The sequence below is a fragment of the Martes martes genome, assembly GCF_963455335.1.
Source record: "Martes martes genome assembly, chromosome: 1".
NCBI classification, from domain to species: Eukaryota; Metazoa; Chordata; class Mammalia; order Carnivora; family Mustelidae; genus Martes; species Martes martes.
The window spans coordinates 2,920,076-2,930,875 of NC_137888.1; positions in this window are offsets into that span (position 1 = coordinate 2,920,076).

Sequence of the window (10,800 nt, forward strand, 5' to 3'; positions counted from 1 at the left end):
TTAACCCACTGAGCCACCCAGGCGCCCCCAGGCACGGTTTCCTAAAGGTGTATTGGCTTTTCTCCTTGGCTCTGCAATTCCCCAAACTGGGTGATTCTACCCCACGGCGCCCCGAGTCCGTGGTGGGAATGGACCAGCTTCTCGGCCGCATTCGGTCTGCTCATCCGCCCCTGGGAGCCGGTGATTTATAAATAAAAATTTATTATTTATCATTTATGAGCCTGTAAATGTGATGCATATGGAGCTCCAGGATTAAATTGTCCGCCACTGGGCAACATATTTCTGATATACGGCAAATTTATTTCCTACGTCACCGAGCCGCCCAGATGGGCCTCCAGTTCGTCGTGCTAAGACGGATGCTCCGCGCGGCACAGACGCTGCGGAAGTTTTATCTTCGTGCTTCATAGCCGTTCTTCCCCTGGGTCCTCATCTGTTTTCTGTCTCCTTGTCAACAATACCTCCAGGGGGACATTCTATCAGTTGATGGCCACGGAGTAATAACTCAGAACTATTTACGTGGTGTCCTTCTCCAAGAGGCAAAGGCACTGGAGGACAGTGCGGAATGTTCTGGCATTCCTATGCAGTAGACAGGGGAAGGCATTATTGTTATCACTATTATTATTATTATTTCTTTTTTTTTTACTTTCTAGTTTGGAAATTTTCACATGCACAAAAGCAGAGAGGAAAGTATAAGGAGCCTCTGTGCACCCATCATTCAGCTGCAAAATTATGAACACTTCTCAAGTCTTATCCCAACTTTTTCCTGTCCTCCCCCCCCCCCCCCCCCGCCCCTTAAGTAGCTTAGAATGAATCCCAGCCATGGGGGATTTTCACTGCAGGAGGAGAAAGTGTTATCAGTTCCCGTTTAGGGGGAAGTGGAGGCAGGGGAAGGACCTCGCCTGTTACACCGAGTCCCCGGGGGAGACAGGCACCAGGAGTGGGTCTCCCTCCCTCCCCACACCCTGCTCCTCGGAACAGAGGCGAACCGTCCCACAAAGTGATCTGCTTAGTTACATACAGCCTGTCACCAACTACACAATGTCGGCTGTGGCAAAGACAGTCAAACAGATTAAGAACACAGACAGATTTATCTCAGTCTATAAATATTTAAAGAAGTTAAAAGAGTTTGCTTCCGGAAGCTATGGGAGTCCCTTGAAGGAATTAATTACAAGCTAACTTCCCAAAGTTACACTGAGGCAGAAAGTCATGTAACGATCCGAACGTACGGGGTCATAAAGAATAAACGTGGGACGTTCTGGTCACCTGCGACTCTGAGCACATCCCACCAGGCTTCGCGGTAGCGTTGACAAAGCCAGAATTTACAGTAAACACTGTCTCCCCCGAAGACATCTTAGATGCCTGTGTTTTCTCCCGACCCATTTTTGAGCTCTGGGTACCCCCCGGTGCCCATCAGGGGAGCACTGCCAGACGTGTCCGCAACCTCCGGCTTCCCCACCGGACAGTGGCTTTCACGTGGCCCCTTGGTCCCCAGCTGTGCCACCGGGAAGCCGTGTTGCATAACAGGAAGAATTTGGCAGGTCTCTGTCGCTGGTTCCTGGGAGGGGGCCTCTAAACCATCAGACCACACCCGAGTTGGTGCTAGGAGATGACCAACGGCCCCTACCCTGTCTCAGGATGTGAGGATGTGAGCCCTTCCTGCTGGAGAGACCAGCTGGGGGAGAGGGTTGGGACTTTGAGCCAAGGGATGGCAGGCGGAGCTTTTGATCTCCAGGGAGGAGAGGGGGCTGGAGCTTGGGCCCAATCATGGGACCAGCGCTCCCCTGTGCCCACACCGTAAATCCCAACAAGCACTCCCGACACCCCAGGCTCAGATGAGCTTCCCGGCTGGGAGCCCCGGCATGTGCCGGGAGGATGCACGACGCTCTGCGTTCAAGGCCCACCTGGACTTTAGAGTAACCTTTACGGCCGAACCCTAACCACCATGCTAGTGGTTTCCTGAGTTCCGTGAGGCACCCTGGCGAACGGCTGAACCGAGGGGGTGGTAGGAATTCTCGAGTCTGTGGCCAGTTTGTCGGAAGCACGAGAGGCCTGGAACCCACGAAGCGCGGCTGGCCTCCGGAGTGAGGGCAGTCTGCGGGGCGGGGCTGCGGGGGCCGCCCTAAGCCCGGGAGCCCGTGTCGGGAGCACACTGCCTGTCCCCGCAGGACTGCCCCGAGCCGGGACAGCCGGGACAGTGGGCTCCGCGGGCTGGTCAGCGGCCGGGCCTCCATCCAGCCCCAGATCTCAGCACAGCACCCGAGGGGCCCGGCTGGCCGGAGCCGGCCCGTAGCGTGTCTCCCCGTGTCACTGCTTTACGTATTCAAACAGGTGTATTAGGTTTCATTACCGAACAACACACCCATGGTTAGAAGCTCAAATACGGAAGTAAATAAATAAAAATATAGAAATGAAAGAACTCTCACTGTCCCCGGAGGCGCCCACTCTCCTTTGAAAGAGGTGTCTCCTGCAGACTCTTTAGGGCACTCCGGCAGTCTTAAGGAGGAAGGCTGGCCCTGGGTCCCCAGGGAAGACAGAGGTGCGGCCCCTCGTCCCTCCTGCTCTGGGCCTGGGGGCCACCCTCCCGGGCTGCTCCCCGGGCACCCTCCTTCCGGCTTCCAGGTGGGTTGGCCAAGGGGAGGCTCGGCCGGAATTCAGAGGGTAGGAGGAAAGGAAGGTGGCGCTCGGGCCCGGGTCCCCAGCGGTGCGGTGTCCCTCGCCCCACAGCCTGCTTCCAGCCTTCGGCTGCCTCCTTGGCTTCTGGGAGCTGCTCCCTCCCTTTGCCCTCTCTGCAGGGGCTCCCAGCTCTCGATAACCTTGTGTTAAGCCCAGAGCAGTGCAGGATAAAGTGTCTTCAGATCCCTCAGGCCAAGTGTGCTCTATACGCCCCGGCCCTGGCCAGCACCCAGGAGTGCAGGGGAGCCGCAGGGAGCAGCCCCTGCCCCGTGCTGGCTAGAGGGGGCCTGGCCCCTTCGGGAGCAGGGGTCACCTGCCAGCACTGAGCGTTGTCACGGAGATGCCTGGGCGGGGGACGGTCTGGTCAGACCAGGTGGGCAGTGGGGAGGACTGGCCAGCAGAGGCCCCGGGGGGAGGAGGCAGGGGCCAGGGGCCCTCATCGGGGCAGCCCAGGCCATCCGCGTACAGACTCTCCATGCCACGGGGTGCTGAGGCGGATCATGGTCTCGGGAAATGCAGAGGCCGGAGGTCTCTGAATTTGGAGACGGGAAACCAGTGTCCATGAGCAGAAAGAGCGGGGGTGCTACGGAGGACTCGGCGGCCGGCCACGTCTCGGCACCTCGGGGCACCACGCGACAGGCGAAGTTTCGGGGCGACGCGGCGCCTGCATCACTCTGATGCCCCAAAGCAGAGTTTCTCGAAGTTTCCAGACCTCCTCAAAGTCTGGGCATCTGTCAAAATCCAGATCATTGAGGCTGACAAGAATGAGCTTCACCCGAACCCCCCAGAAAACAGTGACCTTGAGAACCCCCCACTTCCCCGTGTGCCTTAGGTGAGGCTCAGTGTCTGGTCTTTCTCTCTGCTCCCACAGGCTCCCAAAGATGCCCTTTTCTACACAGACTCTCCAATTTCCTGTCCTTTGTCTCCCAAGCGGTTGGCTGAGACTAGAGGTGTCCCGGCCAAACCCGCTAGACACGGAGACGGACTTCCCCGGTTCAGCCGACTGACCGGGCCGCCCCCCGGCTGCACGGCGAGGACCCTGTGAGTTCCCCCACCTGTCACGAGTCCCGCCTTCCCTGCAAAAGTCCAAGGCGAGACCACCCGACCTTGGGACCCGGCCCTGCCTGCCGCAGAGCCCTGCAGAAGATCAGTCTCCTTGCTTGTTTGTTCCGTCCAGGCAGGGCCTGCCCCGGGGCCCAGGAACCAGCATTTCCGCTAGCAGCCCTGGGTGATTCCTACGGCATCACGTTTGAGCAGCTGAGTCCCGGAGGCCCGTGGGCCCAGGGAATGCCGGTGAGGGCCGAGCAGTGGGCGCTCGGACCGACGCTTTCCGCATGGGCGGGGGAGGGTACGGGTGTGCGGGGGGGCGCGGGGGCGCGGGAGTCAGCTCTCCCCACCGCCCTCTGTCCTCGGCCCCTCTGCCCCCCAGGCTGGGTGCACGGGCCACTCTGATTTGCCCTGGGGGCAACAGCAGACTTTGTAGATGGAAGGAGACTCAAGTAAATCACTGGAAAGGCCTTTGAAGACAATACGTTTCTTTTCAAAAGCGGCTCGGAAAACAGCCTTGTGAACAAGCCCGCTCCGGCCTTCGGTCTGCCCCGCTCCTCCCCACTCAGCCTTTTATGGGCCTGTCATCATCACCCCTGCTGACAATGAATGATTTCCTCCCCGGGAATATCACAAGAACTACAGTCGCTGCCAGAAGCCTCTGGCACCAAACTCCGCTCTGAGTCACAGCCTGAGGCCATTAGTGAGGGGAACAGCTGCGGGCCGCACATCTGCGAGGCATTGGAAAATTTTATGAATAATAAAAACTATCCATTACCCAGACTTATACATTATAGATCAACCTGATACCTCTACGATTACACGACCAACAGTCTCCTTGGGCGTATGCATTTTTTTCTAATGACACCCTAACTCCAATAATAAATTCGCACATCTGAAATGCTGATCTCCGGCACCAGTCCATAAAATGCCCTGCCCTGCGCCGTCAGCTCTTCAAGAACAACAGTAATAAATACGGCGTCGGCTGAAAAGACAAGGGAGGAATGGAAACCCCCCAGAATGCTAAGAGCACGGGGAGAGAATTACGGTTTTAGGTTAAATAACCAAAAGACTGAAAAAAAAAATACAGAGAACATCAAAAGATGCTGAAAAATAAGCCTTAAAAACAGGTCAAGCCCCAGGAGCTCCGTGAGCTGCGCCCCCCCCAGGGCGTGGATGACCTTAGTTTGCAGCCGTGTGTCTGGTGACCGTGGCGAGAGGCTTTGGAGGACCCAACGGCGGGGTGAGAAGGTGACAAGGCGGGGGACCCCGACAGGCAGGAGAAAGAAAAGGAACTGCTTTCAGCACCAACGCAGGCCAAGCAGGGGCTCCTCCTGCAGAAACATCTCGCCGAGGGCAGCGTGGAAAGGTTCGGCTGCATCCCACAGCCGCCGAGCCTCTCTCGGGCCCTTCCTGCGTGAGGGTGTCCGACGGAGGGTCTGGGTCAGTTTTCAGGAATGCCTTCCCCCCTTTCCTCTCGTAAACTCTGTAGTTCACATTTTCGCACTCAGAAAACAGCTTTTGGTAGCACGAAGCTTTGCCTGTTTCCGTGCATTAAACCTACATTCTTATTTTGTACCAGAACATCCTTTCTCTTCTGATTTCTCCCTTTTTCCGGCAGCAGTGACGTGCCATATGTTCAAAGAGGACGGCGTTTTATTTTGGCTTCCCTCTGGCTGGCTCAGAGCTGAGGAGGGGATATTTTAAGCCCCACGCTTAAAAATAAAAACCTTGGCAAGGCTTCGGATGCACTAAAAACATCAAGAGATATTGGAACCTGGGCTCTGATTAGTTTGAATTTTGTGAGATTTCAAAACCGGCGCTTAAAGGAAAGAAGGGAAGGCAGGCTAGTGGGGGCCAGTGTGGAGGGATTGGCCCTGCCCCCAGGGCCGGGCTCAGGTCTTCGGCCATTGGCGCTCCAGACAGGTGGCGGTCAGGCCTCGACTGTGCGGAGAAGCCTCCCTCCTCTCTTCCCACCTTTGCCCCTTTCGTGCATTTGCAAGCTGCTGGGTGCCCGTTTGAGATGGGAGACTGTCACGGCTGCCCCGGCTATGTTCCGTCCCCCGAGTCGTCCCACGGGCTGCCTTCCTGCCGGCTGGGGATCCAGCAGGTGGGGGCGACAGGAGAGACATCTCACCTTCTTTGGGCAAGAAGATCTGCTTCTTCACGGAGCCCAGCGAACAGCCTGCCTCCTGGGACACCACCCCGTGGTCTTCACCTCCACCCGCCGTGGCCGAGGAAGGCGGTTTGCTGCCAACACGCCTGTTTCATTCCCACCGTGACTTGGGTTAATACCTGATTTGCAAGCGCCCTACCCTGGACTAACGAGAGGTGTCTGTACTGTGCTACAGGACGCACGACCCAGGCAGTCCGGAGGGAATGAGTTCGCGCCCCTTGTCTTCCACCGTGCTCCGCCCGCACAGCTGGGGCTCCGGAGGGCCCACCCTCTCCCCCCAGCAGCCCACTCTCGCTTCGGGGAGGCAGACTGACTTTTCACCCAGCAGCCCACCTGCCGGCGTCGGCCCCGACACTACACGCTTGCAGGGTCCCCGCGTGAAGCAGCCGCGCAGTGCCGGAGGAAGCCCCGTCCCTGGGGCACCGTGACCCCACGGGAGTGGTCCTCCCTGGCCTCACGTATGTGTTTCTGTTGAGGATAAAGCGTGGCAGGACCCCCAGATGTCTCAGCCTGTGTCAGGGTGCTGTGCCTCCGGGGCCCGGGGCGTGCGACGGGCGGTCAGAGCGGGGTGTGGCTCTTGTATCCCCACGCCCGTTAGGGAAAGGCGGTGGTGCCCAGACAGCAGAGCAGACACGGAAGGACCCTTGAGGCACTGTCCATCGGTCACGGAGCTTGGGCGGCATCCAGTATTTGCCGGAAGCCTGCCAGGAACGCCAGCCCAGGGGCATCTTCTGCCGTTGTCCCACGAGGAAGCACGTGGCAAGTGTGCTACTGACCGTGTCCCGGCTGCATGTGTCCTGTGATCTCAGGGAGACGGGGACAAGGCCGCACTGACTTCCGACAGATCAAGGTCACATCATCAAGTTAAAGGCACAGGACGGGAGACATTGGGTTCTCCAGATTTGTGGGGGAAACACAGGCGCTCATTTTTGCCATCTGAGAAATGAATGCCAGAAATCCATATTCACTGCGGGTGTGGGGCCGCCTCACCTGCTGTCACTTGTCAGCAGCGTCACTCATTCCTTCATACATATCAGGTTAGATATGGATCAACGTCACGAGGAAGGGCTGTGGCTTTTAGTGTGAAGACGTCCTTGGCCATCACAAAGCCCGGAGTGTGGACGAGCGGGGACACTTACTCCTGCCCACTAGGGGCGCTCCCGTGGGGCCACGGAGACAAGCTTCAGGTCCCTCCCTGGGGCGTGCTGGGGGTCCAGCCATTCCCACAGTCACCCGGTGTCACATTTCCAAAAGGGAGACCTCTGGATCCCAGTCACTGCAGACCACCTCCCGTCCAGCGTGGTCAGCCCCCATCTCCCCTGCCTGGTGTCAGAGTGGCTGGGACGTGTTGGGACCTGCCTGCCCGGGGGGTACACCTCATCTGGGCTTAGTGGGACGTATGCAGGGGTGTACACGGAGCCCCTGGGTAGCTAAGCTGGTGACAGCTGTCTGGTGTGGGAATGGCTTCCAGGCATACTCCTGGTTCCCACTGAGCAGACCCGCCAGGAGCTCCGATGTGAAGGTGGTGACCAGAGCAGGTGTTGTGGTGTGGACACGTCCGTGACCGCGAATGTGGCTATGACTGTGCCACGTGACCAGGACTGTGCCCCCCCCCCACCCCGCCCCTAGCTATGAACGCTTGGTGTGGCAACAAATGTGATGGGGCCGGGTCCCGGGTCTCTTGGCACCAGAAATACCTGATGCGGGGTGGGACGTGTGTGTGTGCGGGCTTTGAAGTCCGTGGAACAGCAGCTACTCGGAGAAAATCCTTTTAATCATGAAAACTCATTTCGGAGGACTCAGCTCTCACCTGTACCCAGACCAACAGAATTCTCTGTCGAGAACGTAAACACGGGCCTCGCTTTTCCTTTTTGGATTGCATCATGTGAAATCAAGTTTCTCCGAATCCGTGTTTGAAGGAGCGCCGCAACAGCGAAGAGGTCTGTGTGTGGTCACGTTTATGGATCTAAACTACCAAAACACAATTTTGATCAACAGTGCTGCAGGAAACACGCCATTATCCTTACATCTAGCGAAACAGCGCTACGAAACTGCCACGTGTGGAGGCAGCCAGCAGCGTGCAGCCCAGCGCACCCGGCTCGCTCGGTCCGTTCGGCGTCCGACTCTTGACTTCAGCTCACGTCCTGATCTCCGTGATCACGAGATGGTGAGATCGAGCCCCGGATCAGGCTCTGCGCTCAGCGGGCAGTCGGCTTGAGGTTCACTCTCTCCCTCTGCCCCTCCCCCAGCCTGTGTGTGCTCTCTCTCAAGTAAATAAATCTTTAAGAAAAAGTATACAGCCCAAAGTTATTTTAAAAAAATATTTTACTTATTTGACACAGAACGATCACAAGTAGGCAGAAAGGCAGGCAGAGAGAGGAAGCAGGCTCCCCGCTGAGCAGGGAGCCCGATGTGGGACTTGATCCTAGGACCCTGGGATCGTGACCTGAGCCGAGGGTAGACATTAAACCACCTGAGCCACCTGGCGCCCTCCCCCTACCCCCGCCGCTGCCAAGTTATTTTTTTGTTTTTGAGAGAGGGAGTGTGAGCCCACGTGCATGGGCGTAGGGGAGGAGCAGAGGGAGAGAATCTTAAGCAGGATCCACACTCAGCAGCGCTGAGCCCCACACGGGGCTCGAGCTCATGACCTTGAGATCATGATCTGAGCCAAAGTCAAGAGTCAGAAGCTTAACCGACTGAGTCAGCCAGGTGCTCCTCCAAAGTTGTTTTTTTATTAGCTGCCTGGCACATATAGAAGTATGTTAGGAGTTAATTAAAACGTTATTTTTCTGGATTTTGTGAGGTTTATAGTATCTACCAGCTTTTAAAATTTGTAAGCTATTTTTCCTCATCCTATATAATATTCATGGTCACATTCAACTTTGAATTTGTATGTTTGTATTGAATTTATTAAAAAGAGCCCTCCAGATTCTGTAAGGTCCCACAAAACCTGAATCCACCCTTGATAATTGGTCTATACATCTTTTTTTTCCTTTTCTGTTAAATTTCATTGAATCCCTTCTAGACTTAAGCAATATGTATCCATGGATATAGGAGCTAACTGAAAAAAAAAAAAAAGTTCCAGAGGCGCCCGGGTGGCTCAGTGGGTTAAGGCCTCTGCCTTCAGCTCAGGTCATGATCTCAGGGTCCTTGGATCGAGCCCCGCATAGGGCTCTCTGCTCAGAAGGGAGCCTGCTCCCCCCTCTCTCTCTGCCTGCCTCTCTGCCTATTTGTGATCTCTCTCTGCCAAATAAATAAACAAAATCTTAAAAAAAAAAAAATCAGCAGTTAAGAAAAAAATAGAGAAAAAAAGGTTCCAATATCTTGCACTAAGAAATGCATGTCCAATAAAATTTATTTCTTAAGTTTAGGAATGTTCATTAAAATTGGAATTTATTTAGGGGCACCTGGGGAGCTCTGCCCGTGAAGCGTCCGCCTTCGGCTCAGGTCATGATCCCAGGGTCCTGGGATCGAGCCCCCTTCTGGCTCCCTGATCGGCTGGGAGTCTGCTTCTCTCTTTCCTGCTCCCCCTGCTTGTGTGTGCTCTCTCTGTGTCAAATAAATAAGTAAAATCTTTTTTAAAAATCTATAAAAATCGGAGTTTATTTATAAATAGGGTGGTAAGATTTGTAAACAAAAGCTTTAAGAAAAATTAGGTTTTTATTAAAATTGAATTTTTGTGTTTCCCCCAGTTCCTATGTTGAGGCCCTAAACTCCGAAGTGCTGATGACTGGATGTGGGGCCTCTGGGAGGAAGCTAGGGCTAGACGAGGTTCTGGAGGGGGCCCTCAGGATAGGGTTACGGTCCCCTTAGGAGAGACTCCAGGGAGCGGCCTGTGGTGTGAGGACACAGGAAGATGGCCATCCGCAAGCCATGAACTGGCTGCCTCAGCCAGTACCTTCATCTCCAACGTCCAGAACCGAGACAACACTCGTCTGTTGTTGAAGCCCCCTTCCCCTCCCTTGTCCCCGACCCCCACCTCCGGCTCAGGTGGCGTCGGAGCTCTCTAACACAGAGCCCAAGTGTACGATTCAGCCCCCACCCTTGCTGCGTGTCCATTCTCAAACCGTGGCCCCCAGCAGGGTCCCTGTCCGGGGCTTGGCACAGACCCATCCCAACACCTCGAAGATCACCCTGGGGGCTTCCCAGTCACTGTCAACATCTGGGGTAGAGGTCTTGTCCCACAGAGCTTTCTCTGATCAACTTCCTCTCTTCCCCAGACAGCCCCTCTGCTACTAGGCTCACCACATCTCCTAGCATGGCTTTCCCTGGGCCTCCTTCCCGAGGCCGGGACTGGGGAGAGGTGTGCACGGACTTCGAACCCATGGCCCAGACCCAGCCCAGGGCCAGCATAAGGTGAGCATTAAGACCATCTGCTTACAGGCACATGAGAGTGACGTCACTCTGTAAGGAACCCCCCACGTTGCCCATTAACTCTTACACCCTGGTCTGTGTTTCAAATCCTTTCTAGAATAAAGATGGCTGGAGGGCAGAGGGACGGCGGTCGGGGGAGGAGGTGGTGGAGGCTGGGCGCTGAGCCCCGGAAATACACCCACGATCTGAGTGTCCAGCCTGCCCTTGCATGAAGTGGCCTCTGACCGCCCCTTCAATACCATGGCCCCTTGGAAAGCCCTGCTCTCTGCCACCACGAGAGGCCCACAGCCAAGAATGGGTTTGCCATTTTTAAAGGTTGTAAGAACAAGACGTGGGTAACTACACAGGGCGAACCCCAAAGATCCCCCTCTCCGGCCCTTCACAGAAAGCCTGACGGCTCACGTGGCTTTGCATTGTTTGCATGTCGTGCATCGGGCCCGTTTTTGAAACATCTGGCTGCCTCCCACGTGCAAGGTGTGGGGCCGAGGCCAGATGGGCGGGTGGTGAGCTGGGAGCGGAAAGCGCGTCGC